Source organism: Pipistrellus hanaki, assembly GCF_964339955.1.
Source record: "Pipistrellus hanaki genome assembly, chromosome: X".
NCBI classification, from domain to species: Eukaryota; Metazoa; Chordata; class Mammalia; order Chiroptera; family Vespertilionidae; genus Pipistrellus; species Pipistrellus hanaki.
Genome location: NC_140524.1, coordinates 68252827 through 68275691, shown reverse-complemented (window position 1 = coordinate 68275691; position 22865 = coordinate 68252827). Strand labels below are relative to the sequence as shown.

Below are 22865 nucleotides of genomic sequence, written 5' to 3'. Positions count from 1 at the left end.
CCCCAGACACTGACATGAGGAATATTTTCATATACATTTTACTAATTTTCTTCTTTCATCTCTGACAAATAGCAATATTAAAATATTTCCTCTACTTAATCCCCTTTAAATGTGCACAAGTTTTGTGCACTGGGCCGCTAGTTATATATATGTGGGGAGAAAACCTCCCCCCAAACCAACAGCAAATCCAAAAAATGCAAACAACAAACAGTTTGAGATGAATGCAAATCACAAACAAAAAATACAAACAAAAACCAGCGAAACAACAAACACCCAAATTAATCTGAGGAGGCAGAGCTTTTTCTAGGCGATATCTAACCTTTCCATCCATGGATAGCTTCACCAGCGGTGTCTAATTCACCAATTCCAGGTAGATGTTCTATTCAGCTGGTCCTCTGTATGCTCTGTGAGAAGGTGCATGTTCCGTCCTCATATTTGGACATGCACCTTCTCACAGTCTTTTTTTTTCATTGCTCGTGGCCAGGGAAAGTAGAGTCATGGTATTCTTGAGTTCACAGCTGATGCAGCTGATCCCTGGGAAATGTGTTTGTAGGGTAGCTGAGGCCTCCCAAATTGAAGGTAAGGTTGGGCTTCCAATCACAGTCACTCTCCCCTTCAAGATGGCATGATCTTTGTGACAGAGCAGGCCACTCCATGAGAGTATTTAGCAGTAGTATAGGCTGGCCTGCCAGGGGAGCCTGGTCTACTAGTCGCCAACAGTCCTGTGGAATATAGCTGTCCCCCACTCAGAAATACAGATACTTCCCGCACGTCCACACACTCTCCTTTTGCTCTATTTTGCAGCCTGCCGTCCTGTCAACTGCCATCTTGGATCCTTGCTTTTTATTGTTCTTATCATTGATGTTTCTATCTCCTCCTTCTCCTTTCCTCTCTGAAATCAATAAAAATATTTCTTTAATAAATCAAAATAAATGAACAAGGAATCTAATGAACATAAAAAAAAAAACACCTGATGAATAAAATAGAATCAGAGGCATAGAAACATGGAACAGATTGTAGAATCTCAGAGAAAAGAAGGGAGGGGATCAGTAAGAATCAACCAAAGAACTCATTTGCATATACCCATGGACACAGATAATAGGGTGAAAGCCTGGGATGGGTGAGATTTGAGTGGAGGAGCACAATGGGGGGACCATCTGTAATACTTTCAAGAATAAACATTAAAAAATAAAAATAAAACATAAGAGATAAAGAAATATTAGGAGAATCAGTAATGTAACCATATAGGTAGACATAAAGACAGTATAACTGTCTTTTTTTGGTAATCCTCATTTGAGCATATGCTTTTCATTGATTTATAAATAAAGTGAAAGGAAGTTGTGAGACAGAGAGAAATATCAACATGAGAGAGACACATCAATTGGTTCGTGCCCACACATGCCCCTACTGGGGCTGGGGATCAAGCCTGAAACCAAGGTACATGTTCTTGACTGTAATCAAACTCATGACCTTTCAGTCCTTAGGCAGACATTCTAACCACTGAGGAAAACCAACTAGTGCTGACTGTCTTTTTTACTTACTCCTTTCTTCTCTGATTAAAATGACCACTGTATAATGTGGTAGTTATAAAACTGTTGATGAGCTTATGATATATAAAGATGCAAAATGTATGAAAATATATAGCATAAAGGAGGGGGTGGGAAATGAGTATATTGGCACAGAATTTCTGTATGTTTTCTAAATTAAGTTTAATTAATCTGAACTAGATTGTTTTAAGTTAAATAGTATTTGTAATCTCAAGGTCAGGCACTAAGAAAATAACTAAAATATACAGTAAAAGAAACAAGGGTATTAAAATAGTACACTAGCCAAAACCGGTTTGGCTCAGTGGATAGAGCGTTAGCCTGCAGACTGAAAGGTCCCAGGTTCGATTCCGGTCAAGGGCATTTACTTTGGTTGTGGACACATCCCCAGTAGGGGGTGTGCAGGAGGCAGCTGATCGATGTTTCTCTCTCATTGATGTTTCTAACTCTCTCTCTCTGTCCCTTCCTCTCTGTAAAAAAATCAATAAAACATATTAAAAAAATAAAATAAAATTGTATACTAGGAAAATCTATTTAACAGAATAGAAGATTATAATGCAAGAATATAGAAAAAATATGACATATAGAAAACTATATAAATGGCAGACATAAATCTTACGTTATCAGTAACTATTAAATGTGAATGGAATATATACTGCAATAGAAAGGCAGAGATTAGCAAAATGGATAAATTGACAAAAGTTGATAAAGTGGATAAATTGATTGAAATATTGTACATACTGTTTTAAAAAGGAACATTTTGACTCAAAGACACAAATAGGTTGAAAGTAAAAGGATGAAGAAATATACCATGAAAACTGTAATCAAATTGAGTTAAGATTGCTATACTAATATCAGATAAAATAGACAATAGACATTAAGACCAAATTTCTATGATATAACAAAGAAAAATATTTTATAATGTTGAAACAGTCAATATATAGGAAGATATCCTATATAATAAAAGCCCTGTGATTGTACAGCAGAATTACCAGAACAACTGGTTGACCAGTTGCTATGATGCACACTGATCACTTGGTGCAGATGCTCAACACAGGAGCTGCCCCTGGTGGTCAGTGTACTGCCACAGTGGGAGTGCCAATCGGCTGACCAGGATGAGTGGCTGCTCTAGCTGTGAATCCTGGGCCGACAGGCAGGAACCTGGGCTATAATCATCGCCTCCTCGCTCTAGGCTCCTCCTCCTCGCCTCCTGCTGTCTCCCCTGGACACCTGCAGGCCACGCAGTGCTGCTGCCAGGCTCGCACAGCCGACCCCAGAGGCTGGGAGGCAGTTTCGTGCCGCCATAGGACTGAGGCCTACTCCACCACCTCTTAGTGGTATTGTCTTTGGGCCTGGCTTGACCAGGTCCCCTGGAAAGGTGAGTGCTCTGGATCCATGGAAAATGACGGATCAGGGAGCAGCCACTCAAAGGGCAGGTCCACAGCTGCTTGGCAGACTGGGATGAGCAGTGCTCCCACAGTGGGCCAATCCCTCAGGCCACGCCCTCCATTAGTGCATGAATCTAGTGCACTGGATCTAGTAGAATTATAAACATGCAACTAACAACACAGCTCCAAAATACTACATGAAACAAAGTAGAAGAATGGAAGGGAGGAATAGATAACCTTACAATTATTGAGGATTTTAATATTCCATTTTCAATAATAGTTATATTAGGTAGATAGAGATCAACAAGGAAATAGAAAACTTAAACAACACTACGAAGCAACTAGATCTATTATATACATCTTCTCACATGCACGTGGAACATTATCTAGGATAGACCCTCTCTTAGGACACAAAACATGCCTGAATATATTTGTTTATACCAAGTATGTTGTATAATCACAGCGGAATGAAATTACAAGTCAATACAGAAGGATAATTCACAACACAAAGAAATTCACAAATATGGAAATTAGCTGTGGCTGGTTTGGCTCAGTGGATACAGTATTGGCCTACGGTTGCAGGTTCTATTATGGTCAAGGGCACATGCCTAGGTTGCATAGTAATCAAAATACTATCTATAAAGAAAAGCCCAGACCTAGATGGCTTCACTGTTGAATTCTTCCAAACTTAAATATATATATTGATTTTAGAGAGGAAGGGAAAGGGAAAGACAGACACATCAATAATAAGAGATAATAATTTATCAGCGGCCTCCTGCATGCCCCTTACTGGGGATCGAACCCACAACATGGGCACATGCTGACCAGGAATAAAACTATGAACTCCTGGTTTATAGGTCAATACTCAACCACTAAACTACACTGGCTGGGTTATTCCAAACTTTTTTTTTTCTTTATTAAGTTATTTGTGTGCATATCTTACCATTGTCCCCCCCCCCATATATCCCCTCCCTCCCCAGAGTTTTGTGTCCATTGGTTGTACTTATAAGCATGTATACAAGTCCTTCGGTTGATCTGTTATCTCCCCCAGATCTCCCTACACTATCCGCTGTAATTTGACAGTCTGCTTGTTGCTTTACTGCCTCTGTATCTATCTTTTTGTTTATCAGTTTATAATGTTCTTTATTTTCCATAAATGACTGAGGTCATGTGGTGTTTCTCTTTCATTGACTGGCTTTTTTCACTCAGCATGATGTTCTCCAATTCCATCCAGGTTGCTGCAAATGATGAGAATTCCTTCTTTTTTAAGGCAGCATAATATTCCATTGTGTAGATGTACCATAGTTTTTTGATCCAATCATCTGCTGATGGGCACCTAGGCTGTTTCCAAATCCTAGCTATTGTAAATTTTGCTGCTATGAACATAGGGGTGCATATATCCTTTCTGATTGGTGTTTCTAGTTTCTTGGGATATATTCCTAGGAGTGGGATTACTGGGTCAAATGGGAGTTCCATTTTCAGTTTTTTGAGGAAAGTCCATACTGTTCTCCACAGTGGTTGCACCAGTCTGCATTTCCACCAGCAGTGCACGAGTGTTACTTTTTCTCCACATCTTTGCCAGCACTTGTCATTTGTTGATTTGTTGATAGCCATTCTGACCAGTGTGACATGGTACCGTATTGTCATTTTGATTTGCATCTCTCGGCTAATTAGTGACTTTGAGCATGTTTTCATGTGCTTCTTGGCCTTCCTTCTGTCTTCTTTTTAAAAGATTCTATTTAGGTCCATTGCCCATTTCTTTATTGGATCATTTATCTTCCTTTTATTAAATTGTATAAGCTGCCTATAGGTGTTGTAGATTAAACCTTTATCAGTGATAAAATTTGCAAATATGTTCTCCCATACAGTGGGATTTCCTGTTGTTTTGTTGATAGTTTCTTTTGCTGTGAAAAAGCTTTTGTTTTGATGTAGTCCCATTTGTTTATTTTTCTTTTTAATTTGCATTGTCCTAGGAGCAGTATCAGTGAAGAAGTTCTTTCAGCATAAGAAGAGTAAAAAGAAAGATAAAAAAAAAGAGTGTCAAAATGAAATTGGGAAGAGTAGAAAAAAAATAAGCGAGACTAGAATGAGACTATTATAAGAGAGAAAAGAGGAACAAACTATATATATGGGGAGGAAACTCCAATAGAACAACCATTAATCACATCAAATTCCAGCAACAAGTACCTGGAGATTAATACAATTTATAACACCAACAAATATCAAGTAAGGAAAGGGAAAATAGAACTAAAAAACAAACTAAATCCAGCAAACAAAAACATACAAACATTCAAATAAAAAGAATAATCAAAATAATCTCACAAAAAAGTGTAAAACTTCGATATAGTTAACATTCAAACAAACAACTACAAAAGAACAGAGAGAAAAACAATTTATTTTTATTTTTTTATTTTATTTTTTTAGTTTGTACAGTGAAAAGAGAGGTGTTTATGGACTTGGAGCAGGGGATTGGAAATAAGATATATATTATTAGGGTGAAATATTAGCAGAGGGTACAGAGAAAGAATAGGGAAAATCTGGATCAGGAAAGGGTTAAGATAAATAGGACACCAAAAGGGGAAAGGTTAGGAAGAGAGTGATGGCATAAAGGTAGAGTTGAGATAGAATAAAGTGATGGTGAAGGAAAGGTGAAAATAGATTGTAGAACACTAATCCCGAAGTAAAATAAAGAACAAATGACACTAAAAAAAAGAAGAAATAAAATAAAAATGGTAAAATAGTACCCTGTTTCCCTGAAAATAAAACATCCTCCGAAAATAAGACCTACGTACAGGTTTCCTTCTGAGTGAAATATAAGGCATCCCCCCGAAAATAAGCCCCCCCCCCCCAGGCTCTGTCTCAGAATGAAAATTAATTTACTGAAAACTGGTCGCTAGGGCCTCCCCGACTGGCGTATAGCAACCAGTGACATTACGTGGAGTCCTGACTTCACTGCTGTGTGGAGGCAGAGCGGAGGTCGAAGTGAGCGGTGAGCACGAGGCGGGAGAGAGGAGGAGACTTTCGCAGATGCATGTACAATAGAAAAACAGGAGGATTAGAGTGGATGGGACACGGCGAAGGTGGTGAGTGCTGGTCTGTCTCTGCTGACACTACCTGATGCTCGCGGCCGCCCTCATGATGACTGAAGGTTCTCAGCCAGTGGCAGACCCTGCTCCAGCCCAGATCCAGGCCCCAGCAAGCCCAGTGACAGTCCCCAGGCAGGCCCCAGGGGGTAAATGTCTGATAAAGGGGTAGGCGGGATGTCTGGTGAAGGTGTTCAGTGGCACAGGGGTGGGGGGAGGGGGATCACTTAAAATGACACAGGAGGATCAGAGGGGGCAATCAAAATGACACAGGAGGATCAAAAGGGGTTACTAAAGTGGTATCCCCCCTCTGATTCTCCTGTGCCATTTTGATCCCCCTGTGTCATTTTAAGTGATCCCCCTCCCCCCACCTTGATACCCCAATTCCTTTTTTGTACCCCTAGAAATGAGCGCAAAAAGAAAAAGCTACTCTGTGAAGTACAAGAAAGGAATCGTGGAAGACTCTTGGGGCCAAAATCTTACTGCTTTCTGCAAAGAGAAGATGTTGAGTATCCGATTGGTCTGAAAATGGCGAGCAGAATATGGTAACCTCATTGAACAAGTGGACAAGGGAAATGCTAAAAAGCACAAGTGTGGATCAGGTCAGCAACCATTATTTTCCGAGCTGAAAGACCTGATCTGTGAATTGGTTGTTGATAGGAGAGCAAAGGTTTTGGTTGTGAATAGGGCTCAGATTCAAGAATTTGCCCTTGCAATGGCACCACAGTTTGACATAGCCCCTGAAGACTTCAAAGCATCACAACACTGGCTGAATAATTTCCTTCAGCAAAGTGAACTGTCTTTAAGAAGATCTACAACATTGTTTAGGTTGGAAGATACTCAAGTTATTAAGGGGGCACTTGCATTCAAGTCCTTTATTGATGATGCTGACTTCTCTAAATACAATCTTTCCAACATAATTGCTATGGATGAAACTGCAGTGTTTATGGGCCAATCATCTCAAACAACAATTGAACAGCAGGGTGCCTCAGGGTACATTCCCTCTACTGCTTAGGAAAGTGCACGTGTTTCCTGTGTTTTGGCAATTCGTCTGGATGGCACTAAAATCCCACCTTTAATCATTTCTAAGTGCAAGAAGGAAAAGATTGAAAGTGTTTTGGGCGTTTTTATTCTTGAAACTGAAAAAGCCTGGGCCACACAAGCAGTTATAAGGAAGTGGGTCAATTTAATGCTGCCGCTTGTTATGCGAGGGAGCCAAAGAGGTTTGCTAGTCTGGGATGCAGCCAGCACTCACCATGCTAAAGACATGAAGACATTTCTTCACAAAAGAAAAATATATCAGATAATGATTCTCACAGGAATGACGGCCTATCTTCAGATTCTTGATATTGCAATAAGCAAGCCATTCAAAGACAATTTGTGCATGGAAATTAATGACTACATTGAAAATAGAATGGAGAGAAATCAGCGTGGAAACTTTGTGAAACCTAAACTGCAAGGAGTTGTGACTTGGGTGAAGAATTCATGGGAGAAAATCACTGACAGCTGCATTGCAAATGCACTGAGAGCAGACTACCTTGACAAGAAGTACTCATTTAAAGACAGTTCTATTGCTAAACATGAGAGATTTGGTCCACTGATTCTGAAAGAAATGGAGTCACAAGAAATTCACCAGGAAATTCAGGAATTGGATTTTTATGATGATGTTCCAGAAGATGATGACATGATTGTCATTGAATAAATGAGTAAATTCTTGATACTGTAGGATTCACAGTTTGTCTATTTTGTGCTGACAACTACCGTACTACCATACCGTATACAGGTAGTAAATTTCCTTTATTTTTATTTAACAATAAATGTGTACCATATTCTTCTTCATGAAAAAATAAGACATCCCCTGAAAATAAGACCTAGCGCATCTTTGGGAGCAAAAATTAATATAAGACACTGTCTTATTTTCGGGGAAACAGGGTAGTAGTAATAATGCTGATTAGAAATAAAAATGTAATAATTAAAAAGGTAAAATCAAGTGAGGAAAAAAGAAAAAAATAGTTTCTTAAGTAAATCATGCAAATAATGAAAATAAAAACAAAAATTTAAAAATAAAAAAATTAATAAAATGTGCAGTTGTAAAGGTCATTCATTTCCTCTATTGTTCTGTTTAGCATGCCTGTTTCCCAGTCCAGATAGTATTGCAATTCACTGCATTTCACTGCTTCTCAGTGTTGTAATCCAGTTCTGATTTTTAAGCAGGCAGTGTCTTAATTTCTGGCATTCCTTTATTTTTTATTATACTAGGGTCAATTTGTGATTCAGCCTCTGGGTGGCAGTGTTTCTGGGTTGACTTTCAGAACTCTGAGGCCTCTCTAGCTTTTTTTCTCTTTGACACTCAACCGTTTTGTGGAGGCTGGAAGAGGGCAAATCCAAGCAGACTGCTCACCCCTGAAACTTGCAGGCTATCCCTCCATGTCAGATTAAAACGGTTGCTCTTTATTTTTTATTTTATTTTTAAAAAAATATATTTTATTGATTTTTTACAGAGAGGAAGGAAGAGGGATAGAGAGTTAGAAACATCGATGAGAGAGAATCATCGACCAGCTGCCTCTTGCACACCCCCTACTGGGGATATGCCCGCAACCACGGTACATGCCCTTGACCGGAATCGAACCTGGGACCTTTCAGTCCGCAGGCCGACGCTCTATCCATTGAGCCAAACCGGTTTCGGCAAAACGGTTGCTCTTTAGAGATCCCCCTGTTAGCAGCTATGAGGAACCCCTTCCACAATCACAGCTCACACCAGTCCAACAGCCCGGGGCTTCTCCAGGCAAACACCTCCCCGGTCCTCCAGCTTCCGCAGAGCATGTGTTTCTGTCTTCCGCCAGGACTAGAGCCCTCATCCTATCCTCGCGAAATCTGACCTTTCTGTGGTGGAGTGAAGAGCTCCTTTGTGTCCAAGCGTTCATGCCACCTGAGACACGTGTTCTGGGGCTCACAGGTGCTCGGCAGTTGCCACAGCTATGGATGTTAAGGCCTGTGACAAGATACACTTTTCCTTTCAAGTTGGCGAGATTTCCCCACCCATGCCTGTAGCTCTGGGAGGGGACCCAGCCGCAGTGGTTGCTTCCCTATCAGGGAAACCCCATCCAGCAGTCTTCCACCTTCTCCTGGAGTTCAGCTGTCCCTTAGCTTGCTAACAAAAACTCCCAGTGCAACCCTCAGCTTTTCTTTCTTTCTGCTCCGGGACAAGGCTCAGAACACGTCTGTTTATTCTGCTGCCATTTTCTCCGCCTATTCACTTGATTTTTAGATTCACTTGTTGATAGATATGTATTTGTTGCCACTTTGTTCATAATTTTCCTCTTCCTCTTCTTAAAGAGTACCCTTCAGCATTTCATATAATACTGATTTGGCAGTGATGAACTCCTTTAGCTTTTTCTTATCTGTGAAGCTCTTTATCTGACCTTTAATTCTGAATGATAGTTTTGCTGGGTAACGTAATCTTGGTTGTAGGTTCTTGCTATTCATCACTTTGAATATTTCTTTTTTTAATATATTTTATTGATTTGTTCACAGAGAGGAAGAGAGAGGGATAGAGAGTTAGAAACATCGATGAGAGAGAATCATCGATCAGCTGCCTCCTGCACACCCCCTACTGGGGATGTGCCCGCAACCAGGCACATGCCCTTGCCCGGAATCGAACCCGGGACCTTTCAGTCCGCAGGCCGACGCTCTATCCACTGAGCCAAACCGGTTCCGGCTGAATATTTCTTGCCACTCCTGTCTAGCCTGCATAATTTCTGTTCAGAAATCAGATGCCAATCATATGGGTACTCCCTTGTAGGTAACTAACTGTTTTTCTCTTGCTGCTTTTAAGATTCCCAATCACCTCTCAGGAGCAGGAGGAGGTGGAGAACTGTTTGATCCTGGTTGAGTTGCTCATTTGGTTGGAGCATCATACCATACACCTAAAGGTTGTAGGTTTGATTCTTTGTCAGGGTACATACCTAGGTTGTGGTTTCAATCCCCAGTCAGGGTGCATATGGGAGGTAACAAATCGATGTTTCTTTCTCACATAAATGTTTCTCTCTCCCTCTACATCTCCCTTTCTTTCTAAAAGTCAATAAAAACTTATCCTTGGGTGAAGATTGAAAAAACAACTGTCTGGATGTTCTTTCTTTATTAGGGCCAGGGCTGCTTTTATTTGAAATGACTCGATTGCCTGCCAAGGGCTGTGCTGCTGGAAAGTTTCCTTTTTTCCTTCACCAGCACTATCATGGCTGGGATCAGATGCTTTTCAGTTTGGGCAATCTAGTCCAAAATTAATCAGGTTCTGGTTTTCTTTTCTTTTCTTTGTCATAGAAGAATGGCAATACATCTTGATGGTGTGAAACCTGTCCTTTTGTCTCCTGCCCCAAGAGCCTATGCCAGCTGGTTGGGCAGTTCCCCTCTTCTTTGCTCATCTGTGACTTCTTAGGGCAAATGCAGCTGCTTTACCATGTAGCAATAGTGTATCGTGGGACATGTGTGACAAAGGCTCCCCAACCCCCCTCCCATATTATTTTTGATTCAAAGGCAGCATGGAATTTCTTACAAGTGCTAAGCAGTTGGCCCAGCGTTATTGTGCCATGTTCGGAACTTCAAGGCAATTCTTTGCAAAAGGCTTTCATTAAGGACTTCCCAATAGCAGGAGGGCCACATTTCAGCTTCCAGCTCTCTTTCCAAAGTCAAGCTGTCGTGGAAAAGTCTCTTCCTGTGATTGGAAAAATATGTATTATGTGTGTGGTGTTTGACAACAGGAGACTAATCCTGAATTCATTCATACTGAATTTATTAGGTGGGGGGAGGAGGGTGGGTTACAAGCAATTGAGGTGTTTTATGGCTATTCCTTACAGCTTTAGTTTAGAGCAGCAAAAATAAAACTGAAAAGAGGGTTGTAAACAATATTCCCACTATCATCACCATGCTGAATTTCTCTTGCTCTTAACATGGAAAATATTGGTATCTATCTATAATTGGTTTACATGGAGAGATTTGTCTTCTGAATTCATGGCTCATGTTTCAGGGTTTATGGGAATACTTATTCTGTTGTGGTACCAAATGAGAAAGCAAAGAGTACCAGTGTGCTGATTGGGTAATAGCCAGCCAGGGATTATATAGCTGCATTAGCAGAACGAAAGGGGAGGGGAAAGCTGAGGATTCTTGGCATTTTGTATCATTTTTCCAGTGTGAAAAGCATATGCTGTTTTAATGGCCCCTTTTCTTTTTGTCTAATGGGCAACATCTTGCTGGAAATGGACTCATCGAATTCTAAGGGCTCTTAAGAGAACATTTCATTTTATTCTTTCATATTTCAGATGAAGAAACAAACCTGAGTGTATCGTCCTAGTCCAAGGTTACAGAGCCAGTTAATCACAGACTGTACTGGAACCAAATAATCAGTCCCACTCTAGGGTTCTCCTCAATATTACTGTGCCTTATGAAAACAATTTCTATCCTTCACCAACATCTTTTTCTTGAGGCTGATATATTTTTTTTCAGGTTTCTGTTTTTACATCTTACAGCTTGTGAAAGAATTATTTTCTCTTTACTTCTGCTTGCCAAGAATGCACCTCCAGTATTGGCTTGAAGGAGCTAAGTGTTTCATAGACCTGTTGGAATGGAGTAGGGGAAGATTCAGGGAGTCTGAATTTATTGCTGTACTTTTTCTGGTTGGCACTTCCCAAGTAGAAGCTTGATGAAACAGAAGATCAAGAGACAACCCTTCCCAGCCAGTGCTGTTCAGTGGTTGAGCATCGACCCATGAACCAGGAGGTCATGCTTATATTCCCAATCAGGGCACATGCCTCGGTTTTTTGGCTTGGTACCCAGAGTGGGGGGGTACCTTAGGCAACCGAACAATGATTCTTTCTCATCATTGATGTTTCTTTCCCTTTCTCCCTCTCCTTCTCCTTTCCTCACTCTGAAATCAATAAACACATATTTTTTTTTTTTTAAAAAAAGAGAGACGACCCTTCTATAATAGATCCCTCCCCTATATATGTGGAATTTAGAGAATCCAATTATGAATAAGGAGGGAGCAGCTCTAATACAAATTGGGTTGCGCTCGTGGTAAACAGGAAGGGTGGATTTGTGATTGTGATCTTATTCAGGATGACTGGTTACCTGGATGTGGATATAAATATAGATAGGGGCAACTACTAATACTTGTAAAGCACTTTATAGTATTCAAGATACTTTCACATACTTTATATAACTTCATCTGGGCAGGAAAGTGTTATTATCTCCATTTTATAGATGAGAAAATGAAGGCTTAGGGAGCTGAAGTACTTTCGAACTGCTAGTCATTAGTAGAGCTAAGACTTAGATTTTCTGAGTATTCTTTCTGCTGTTCCACATTGCTTTTTTAAAATTTCTTTATTGATTAAGGTATCACATATTTGTCCTCATCCCCCATTCCCATCCCAAACCCCTCCACAAGCATGCCCCACCCTCCTGTTGTCCTTGACCACTAGTTAGGCTCATATACTTGCACACAAGTCCTTTGGTTGATCTCTCCTCCTTATCCCCACCCTCCCCTACCTTCCCTCTGAGGTCCGAGAGTCTGATCCATGCCTCGTTGTCTCTGGGTCTGTTCTTGTGCATCAGTCTATGTTGTTCATGCACCTCAGACCTCTGCCTTCCGTGGTTCCCCTGAGTTTCCACCTAACAGTCCAGATTCCCCCTGCAAGAGTGTGGGTGCCCCAGGGGCTCACCTGGATTTAGGTTGGGTCTCGGTAGTCTGGAGCTTCAGATTCCTCCTGCTATGGAGCGGCTGTTGCAATCCGAGGTCAGACTTCTCTGCGTGCATTCACTCACACCCAACTGTAGACCCTGCCCGCTGCAGCTCACAGAGTCTCTGAGTCTCTGGGTGCCTTTCTCTACAGTCCAGATTCCACCCCTATGAGCCTGGGTCCACGGAGTTTCGGCCAGGGCTGGGGTTCAGTGCAGTCGGAACTGGCGTTCAGTGCAGCCAGGGGCTTCTTTTCCCTTCCTGCCAACCAGGCACTTGGCCGCCCTTCCTTTTTGCACACAAGCATCTCCCTACCTCAGCGCTTTGCAGCTCCCCTGATCAGTGAGCGTCTCTCCTTCTTTCTGGTTGTAGATTTTTCCACTCAGCCAGCTTTCCTGTGGTTTTGGATGATGTCCATTCCGTCTTTTAGTTGTTGTTTTGAAATTGTTGTGCAAGGAGGCAGCTTAGGTGCTTATCTAGGCCACCATCTTGGTTTCTCTCAGCCTAGCAGTTCTTACTGGGCTCTCTATTCTAGAAGTTTCATAGGTGGTGCAGACATTATTTAGCCCAAGTTATCTATGGTTAGTGAGTTTGGGGAGTAATACACATCTTGTTTGAAACCAGATTCATCCTTAGATAGACATGTGTTTTCACATTGATGCCATACATAATAATACTATCTAATAAAGAGGGAATATGTTAATTGACATTCATACCATCACAAAGATGGTGGTACCCACAGCCAATAAGGAGGGAATATGCTAATTGACTGTCCTGCCCTCTAAGATGGTAGTGCCCATAATCAATAAGGAGTAAATATGCTAATTGACTGCCCCACCCTCAAAGATGTCAGTGCCCACAGCAATAAAGAGGGAATATGCTAATTTACTGCCATGCCCTCAAAGATGGAGGTGCCCACAGCCACAAGATGGTGGTGCCCAATTCCTTCAGCCCTGCTGGGGCAGCAGACGTGTGGTAAGTTTGGGCTTGTTCCCAGGCTGGCCTGGCAGCTCCACACACCTGCCTCTAGAGACCCCCAATCTCCTTAGCCCCCAGCTGCTCAGGGCCAGCCCGAGGTGCAGGCAAGCCTTGGATGGCAGCTGCCCAGTTGCCCAGGGCCACCCAAGGCTCAGGTAACCAGAGCCGGGTGAGGCTTGCGCTGGCGGTAGTGGCAGCAGCAGAGGTGTGATGGGGTGTCACCTTCCCCTGATCACAGGGTTGCCTCCCACCCTTGAGGGCTCCCAGACTGTGAGAGCAGGCAGTCTGGTGAATTTTCATGCACCTGGCCTCTAGTGTTTTATAAAAATAATGAAAGCATAATACCTTTCTTAGTATTTTTCAGTTCACCAAACAGTTTGACTTATAATGTCTTTTGATCTTTACAACAACCATAGGAGCTAATTGGGCAAGGGTGTTATTAGTGTTCCTCTTACACAGGTGAAGTAACCAAGGGCAGATAATGGTTTCTTAGTTTTATAGACAAGGAAATTGAAATTCAGAGTTAAGTGATTTGTTCAGATACTCAGCTAGTGTGTGGAAAATTTGGGTCCAAACTCAGATCTTATGGCTCTTAATGGCTCTAAATCTCCTATTGCATTTAGGTGTATTCTCTGTAGATGGGGGTCAGTGATTATGCCTTACAGGGTGGATTTAAGAAGTCTGTCTCACCCTAGCTGGTCTGGCTCAGTCTGCATCGGCCTGCAGACTGAAGGGTCCCAGGCTCAATTCTGGTCAAGGGCACATGCCCAGGTTGCAGGCTCTATCCCCAGTAGAGGGTGTGCAGGAGTTAGCCAATCAATTATTCTCTCTTATCATTGAGGTTTCTATATATTTCTCTCCCTCTCCCTTCCTCTCTGAAAACAATAAAAAATAATGTCTGTTTTTGTAAATAATATTTTATCAACATATAGACATGCCCACTTGTTTATACTACAATAGTATATTGTCTATGGCTGCTTTTTGTGCTAAAAAGACAAAGTAAAGTAATTATGATAGAACAGCCCTCAAACACTAAAATAGGCAGTGCAACATTAATTGGCTATTGTTGAGTGGCATGACATTGAGTTCCTTGAGTGTTCCTTGGACCTTCTTGTTTTTGTCTAGATTTATCTGGGTTTATCAGTATGTAGAGAGGTATGCGAAGAAATGGTTTTGAAATAGCATATTTTCTCATGCTTAATAAAGACAGAATCCATATGTTGCTAGTCAATGTTTTTCTTTTTGAATGGGCACAATCTTCATTATCAGTGATGTATCCCTAGTGCCTAGCATAGGGCCTTACACAATCCTGGCTCTGGTCTCAGGAAGTGTCATTCAGGAGTTCTGCTTTCCTCAGTGACCAATCAGAAACATTATCTCTGGTGCAAATATTTACCTTTTTTATTGTATTTTGGCATGTGGTCGTGAACCCAGTTCCTCTTTCCCAATATGGACAGTTATTAGGATTTTTTATGAAGCCCCTGAATAGTTTGTAGGCATTTTTTGGTTTTGAAATTTGGTACAATTGAGTAATTCATAAGTAATCTATGGCTCTGCTGGAAGGGAAACCCATGATTTCTGATCTATTATGTGTCATAAGATAACAGGAGCCTTTTTCTTTCCTTGACAGATTTGGGAAATTAAAGGTCAGACAGCAGTTCTTTTTACAGTTAACAATTATATAATATGCCAAGTAGTGAAGGTGGTGGGATAAGAACCACAAAAGTCACAACAGGGCATGTTGCCCAGGCAGACTTTTTCCAACTTGTCAGATGTTATTTCACTGAGGTCTAAAGAAATGAAATGTTATGAACAGGGGTCCCTCTCAGCTTCCCTGGTTCATATTTATTCCTTGTGATCGATAGCCGTGATTCTGGTATTTTGAGAGGATTATCTTGGTATGATTTACTAGGAATTTTTGAAGTGTGGCCGTTGCTAGATGTAATTTTATGTTATTTGCGGTATCTTTACTAAAATGGAACAATCTTGCCTTTAAAACCCAATTTTAAAGAATAACCATTAGTTCCCCTATGTAAGTAGGGCAAAGAAAATCAGTATTATAGTGTTAAAAGGAGTTTGGGAGGTCATGGAGTCAATTTCCATTTTTCCAGTCATCTAAATCTGCCAGTATACATGAGTGTAAGAAGAGGAATTAAATTAGAATATTGCCCTGGGGAATGTTTTTATCATTAACTTCTGTACTTTGGGGAGCACTAGAAACTAGTTTGGTAGGGAAATATAACTTTTGGACCTTTAACAAAGTCTTCTATTTAAAAAAAAATTATCTTTATTGTTGAAAGTATTACAGATGTCCCCTTCCTTCCCTATTGATCCCTTTTAGCCCACACCCGTCCCATCCCAGCCTTCATCACAGTATTATTTGCATACCCTATCTAATAAAAGAGTAATATGCAAATTGACCATCACTCCAACACACAAGATGGCTGCCCCCATGTGGACACAATATGTCTGCCACAAGATAGCTAGCAGGGGAGGGAACAGGTCTGTAAGGGAGGGCAGTTGGGGTTGATCAAGCCTGCAGGTGTGGGCAGTTGGGGGGAAACCCAGGCCTGCAGAGGAGAGCAGTTGGGGGTGACCAAGCCTAGAGGGGAGGGCAGTTAGGGGTGACCAGGCCTGCAAGTGAGGGCAGTTAGGGGCAAACAGGCTGGCAGGGGAGCAGATAGGGGGTGATCAGGCTGGCAGGCAGAAGTGGTTAGGGGCAATCAGGAAGGCAGGCAGGTGAGCAGTTGGAGCCAGCAGACCTGGATTGTGAGAGGGATCCCAGATTGGAGGGGGTGCAGGGGTGCAGGCTGGGCTGAGGGACCCACCCCCCCTTGCATGAATTTTATGCACTGGGCCTCTAGTATGCATATAAATTCTTTGGTTAATCTCTTCCCACCTACCGACCCCCCTTCCCCCCCTCCATCTTCCCTCTGAGATTCAACAGTCTCTTCCATGCTTCTATGTTTCTGGATCTATTTTGTTCACCAGTTTATTTGGTTAATTACATTCCACATGTAAGTGAGATATGTGATTTTTGTTTTTCTTTGACTGGCTTATTCCACTTAGCATAATACTCTCCAGGTCACTCCATGCTGTCTCAAAGGGTAAGAGATAATTTTTTTATTGCTGTATTCAATGGTGTAAATTAGGGGTGTCGAACTCAATCAGAGAAGGGGCCAAAATCTAAAATCCAGCCTAAATCGCGGGCCGAATGGTTTACTGAACAGTCATAAACTGACAATGTCATAAACTGACAGCGGAGTGCAGTGATGACAGCGCGGTGCGGGCCACATTGCAAGGCCTGGCGGGCTGGATTTGGCCCGCGGGCCTTGTGTTTGACACATGTGGGTTAGGGTCTAGTTATACAAAATGGAGGATAACTCCACCCTGCCCCACAGTGGAGTCAGGAGTTTATCCTCGCCCCACCCTGCCCTCTCATTGAGTACAGTGACTTTGTACTATAACTTGATATCTGGTATTGTGATCCCTCCAATTTTTTTTTAAATTTTTCTTAATATTGCTGCATCTATTTGGGTCTTTTTTGATTTCATATAAATTTTTGGCGAGTTTGATCTAGATCTGTGAAATATACCATTGGTATTTTATTTATTTATTTATTTATTTATTTATTTATTTATTTATTTATTTAAAAATATATTTTATTGATTTTTCACAGAGAGGAGGGGAGAGAGATAGAGAGCTAGAAACGTCAATGAGAGAGAAACACTGACCAGCTGCCTCTTGCATACCCTCTACCGGGGATGTGCCCGCAACCAACATACATGCCCCTGACCGGAATCGAACCTGCGACCTTTCAGTCTGTAGACCGACTCTCTACCACTGAGCCAAACCGGTTTCGGCTGCCATTGGTATTTTAATAAGGATTATGTTGGGTTTATAGATTACTTGGGTAGTATGGACATTTTAATGATGTTGATTCTACCAATCCATGTACGCAGTATATTCTTCCACTTGTGTATATCTTTGATTAATTCACATTAAAATTACTGATATTGTTGGAAATATGTCTGCCGTTTTTACTTTCTAATACATCTTGTTTTTTGTCCATATATCCCACACTTACTGCTTTCTTTTGTATTAAGAGCTATTACTGCTCTTATTGTTATACATATTACATCTGTATATTTAGAAATTAAGACTTTTGTTATACAATCCTATATAATAAAAGCTTAGTATGCAAATTGCCCCCTTGACCAGGAGTGCAACCGAAGTTCAACCGCTCGCTATGATGTGCACTGACCACCAGGGGATGGTCTGGAACATGGCGGCATCAGCGATGCACTGCGACTTCTAGCTGGCTACCTGGGGGCAAGGGTGATGCAATGGAGGTGCGGTGAGAATGTGGGGTGTCCACTGAGCTTGCACTCACTCCCCCTGCTACCCTCCCCCAGGATGCTAGGACTCACATGCAGGGAAGCCCTCATGCTCAGGTGACGGACGCCTGTGAGGAGCCTGCCCTGCACCAGTTTGATGTCTTCTGGGTGAGCCAGGCTGCAGCAGCCAGAAACTCAGGGACTGGTTGGGCTCCCCATGGATTTGTGCAGGAGCCAGTCTGCAAGGCTGGCTGGGAGAGAGTGCCCTACTCCCCGACTTCTGTACAGGGCCACTAGGTGGCCCAGAGACCCACGCTGCACCCTGACTGCAGCATCCCAACATCTCAGCACATCTATGCATGGGGACATAGGCACTGTGACTCAGGCAGAGGTTGTGTGTGGGGGTCTGCAGTCTGGGAGCTGAGGTGCTGCCCAGGGCCCAGAAGTCAGCTGGGACCTGCCCTTCCATGCCAGACGCTTGCACTTTGATCGCTGGCCAGGCCTAGGGACTGCACCCATGCACAAATTTCATGCACTGGGCCTCTAGTTACCTTATAAGATATTATATCTTTTAAATAAGTTGAGAGAAGAAAGAGTAGGCAAAATAAAGTTTGTTTTATTAACCTTCTTGAGTGCATCTTCTGGTTCTCTTTGTGATTTAAGTTACCGTTTTGTGTCATTTCCTTACTTTTTTTATGGCTTTGCTTTTACCTAAACTCTTCCTTTGTGAATTGATGTAAAATATGCTTCCTTATATTACAGGTTCCCAAATCCTAATATATAAAAAGCCAGGGGCCATCATGACCGAAACAACCAGATGGACAACTGAACAGCAGGCTGCATGGGGCGACCAAACTACTGGACAGCAGGCTGTGTGGGGTGACCAGGCCAGTGGGGGGGTATTTGGGGGTGACCAGGTCAGCATAGGGGGTAGTTAGGGCCAATCAGGCTTGCAGGCAGGTAGGCAGTTAGGAGCCAATGGTCCCAGATTGTGAGAGGGATTGGGCCTAAACCGGCAGTGGACATCCCCCTAGGAGTTCCGGATTAGAGAGGGTGCAGGCTGGGCTGAGGTGACCTCCCCCCATGCACAAATTTTGTGCACCAGGCCTCTACTATAATTATATAAATATTGTGTTGTACGATTTCTTTTTATGTTAGTTAAGAGAGGAAAAGAGAGGAAATATACATTTATTTTCTTTTATAATACACTAGAGGCCCGGAGCACAAAATTTGTTCACTTGTTGTTGGTGGTGGGGGGTTCCCTCAGTCTGGCCTGAACTTTCTTGCCATCCAGGAGCCCTTGGGGGATGTGTAACTGATGGCTAAGCCATCAGTCGAACATTCTTAGTGCTCTCCTGCCAGCACCGCTGCATTGGCCAGCTGTGAGCCTGGCTTCTGACTGAGTGGCACTCCTCCTGTAGGAGCACACTGACCACCAGGGAAAGTTCCTGTGTCGGGTGTCCATGCCCTGGTGGTCAGTGCATGTCATAGCAACTGGTTATTTTGCCATTTGGTCGATTTTCAAATTAGCCTTTTATTATATAGGATAACTAATTTTGCAAGAGATCTCAGTTTTTAATGTAAATTTTAATTATTCTCTGTTTTCAGTTGTTTTTAGCCTGAAGAAGTCTTTTAGCTTTTCTTGTAAGTGAGTCTATTAGCAAAGGATTCTGTCAGTAGAACCTCATTTTCATCCCATGCAGTTGAATTCAACATCTCTGAGGGTAGAGCCACGCAAAGGTGACTTTCAAAATTGTATTGTTTCATTCAAATAATAAACAAGGGCCTATAACTACTGGGATTGATTATTTCCAGGGTCCCCTGCAGCTCTGACATTCTGTGGTACTCTGAGCAAGTGAGCTGTTACCCCTGGGATCCTTAACTATATTAGAATACCTCTTCCTAACTTGTGAGTATGGTAGTCATCTAGTTCTCAAAGTGTGGTCCCTAATGGGCAGCAACTATCAAAATGTTAGTGCAGATTCTTAGCCACCATCCCACATTTACTGAATCAGAAACTGTGGGAGTGGGGCACAGTAGACTGTTTTAACAAACTTAGTCTCTTCAGTTTATTCTGTTGTGCATTGAAATTTGAGAACTACTGGGATAGGGAAAGAATACTTTGAGATCCAAGGACTTCTTCTGAGACTGGGCCACCTCTGGGGTGATGCTAGGCAACTGACTTATATCTTCTGTGCCCCCTTTACCTTTTTAAAAAAAAATATATTTTATTGATTTTGTACAGAGAGGAAGGGAGAGAGATAGAGAGTTAGAAACATCAATGAGAGAGAGTCATCGATCAGCTGCCTCTTGCACACCCCCTACTGGGGATATGCCCGCAACCAAGGTACATGCCTTTGACCGGAATCGAACCCAGGTCCCTTCAGTCCCCAAGCCAACGCTCTAGCCATTGAGCCAAACCCAAACTGGTCTCGGCCTTTTTTTTTTTAAAGGAGAATATTTGCTTTCACTCATGCAGTCATGAGACTAATCAGAGAGTCAAAGTCCCTTTCTAAACAATTAAGTCTAGATGCATATGTAAGGCATCATTATGAACTTGGGAAACTGTAATGTATTGAGCATTTGTTCTGGACCAGGAACTCTGTATATTTTATCTCATTTATTTTTTAACCACTTTACAAGTACTGGTAGAATTATTTAGCAATCCAATTAATTCCCAATGGTATTTGAATGTAAAAATTGACATACAAATTGAAAAACAATTACATCAAAATTCATGTATGTAAAAATTTAACTTTATGAAATATCAAATTTTATCATAATCCAACAGGAGAGCTAGGGGAGGAATGATTTTTATTAAAATACTAAGAGCGTTTTGTTTCCCTTCCACCTCACCTAGCAAAGAATATAATCAGGTCTTGTCCTATCATTAGCTAGTGCTTGTTAACACTTAGTTCTGACACTGCACCAGTTAATTCTGTGATATAGGGAAAATAATGCTTCCTTTAATTTTAAAATAAGCAGTTCAACCAAAAAAAAAATCTTTAAATTAGCCTTTCCATTTTAGTCTGTTAGTTTAAGTTGTGCTGTTAGGTTTGAAATTTAGTGATTGTTAAAAACCATAAGAATTGTTTTCCTGATGGTTTTTAAGAAGTATTGACAGTTGTCTTTCTCAATTGGGCTATCAGCACAGGACAGAGCGGCCTTATATAAGGTTAGAACTGATTGTATTGGACCAGAATAGAAAATGCCAGTTGAATTAGAGAAAATTTCCCTGTTAATATTGGTCCTTAGGAGTGTGATTAGAGGCTCTTAAAAGTCAGGGGAGCGACTTACTCTCTAATGACACTTATTTTCACAGAGAGAGGTACTCACTGTGAATGTGAACATTGTATGTATTTTCTTTCATATGTGGGGTATGAATGTGTGTGTGTGTTTGTGTGTGTGTATACATGTGTATATGCTTTGAAGTACCGATCTTACTGCTGAATATTATCACTTTATATCACAATTACATGCATTTCTTGGCCACCATTATACCAATATGTAATGTGATTGTGACTTAACAGGGGTTAGAATGTGAACTTTAACTTGCAGCAATTTGGTTCCCTTCTCTGTAAGCTTTTTAATGGATCGAGAAGCTAGCCAGCAATGGAGGAATCAATCTCTGAAGACTATTGTCTTCCTGTGCTTAAGAAACAAATTTCCCCCCAATGAACAATTGCTCTTGTTTCTGCATCCAGGCAGCAGAATCTGCTTCACCTCCTGTAGGTCTTTGGGTCTGCCTAGGAGCCTATTTTCTGATGATTTGAAGGTTTAAAGATCTCTGATAAAAAACAAATCCCCCCCTTCCCAAATGACCAATTAGAGTGGGAAAAATGGTTGGAAGGTTATAAGGATTTGCCTCTGTCTTTTTTGTCCCAGAAGTCTCCTGCTTTGTTCTTTCAAAGGCGGGTCTTTTGTACAGTCTCTGCCAAGGAGAACTAAAATTTTCCCATGGGAATCCAAGGAGGGCCTGGTACTCAGTAAATCTGAAAAAGACAAGCTTTTCAGATGTTAATAAGTCTAAGCTGGACCCTGGAAACTCTGCAGCCTGAGGGGCCAGATTAAATACCCAAGCAGTATAACTCTAACCCTACAACCAATGGGTCCAGGCTTCCTGTCACTAGTTGAGCCAATTAAGCAGAGACAGGGTTGAATCATATATGAGCATTTATTCCAATAATGCCGGCAGTATGGGAGAGCAGCATGTCATCCATGAAAATCAGCTTTGTACCCCCACCCCCTTATATTGGGCAGGACAAAGATTAAATGGGGAAGTAGGCAAAATAAATAAAAGAATGGGTATAAGAAGGGTATTACAGGCATTGGGAACTAGGTCAAAGAAATAAAAATGGGTATAATGGTCACAGATTACAGGTAGTGTGAGCTGGGGGTCTCCATTGCTTGGGCATCAAGGTTGATAATTTTTCTATAATAATAGGCAGTTCTCAGATGAGAATAGACTCCCAGGTTCCTGGGGTTTACAATTCCCAGCCAGGTTAAAATGTGTTTTCTTTAATCCAAACAAAAACATCACATTTAACAGAGCATGATTAATATTTCTTATAACTATAGCTAGTCCCCAATGTTCTATTTCTGACCCTAACATAACCTTTGCCTAACCTGTTATCTTATTGGTGATAATTTAAGAAATGGCCACAAAGGTAGAATTCAATACTACTTCCAAAAGTCACAGCAAGCAAAAAAGCACTGGCAACACCAGGCACCTATTTGGGTGCCAGGTTTTCACTTTTTTTTGGCTTTATCTCTGTGTCCTTAACTACAGCTGCTACTGAGTACTG

The 22865-nt window shown here is 41.6% G+C and overlaps 1 protein-coding gene across 2 annotated transcripts in view; it reads left to right on the top strand.

The window, feature by feature from the left end:
* Positions 1-22865, top strand: part of OPHN1 (oligophrenin 1) — a 307777-nt gene that overhangs the window by 18875 nt on the left and 266037 nt on the right. The window lies entirely within an intron of this gene.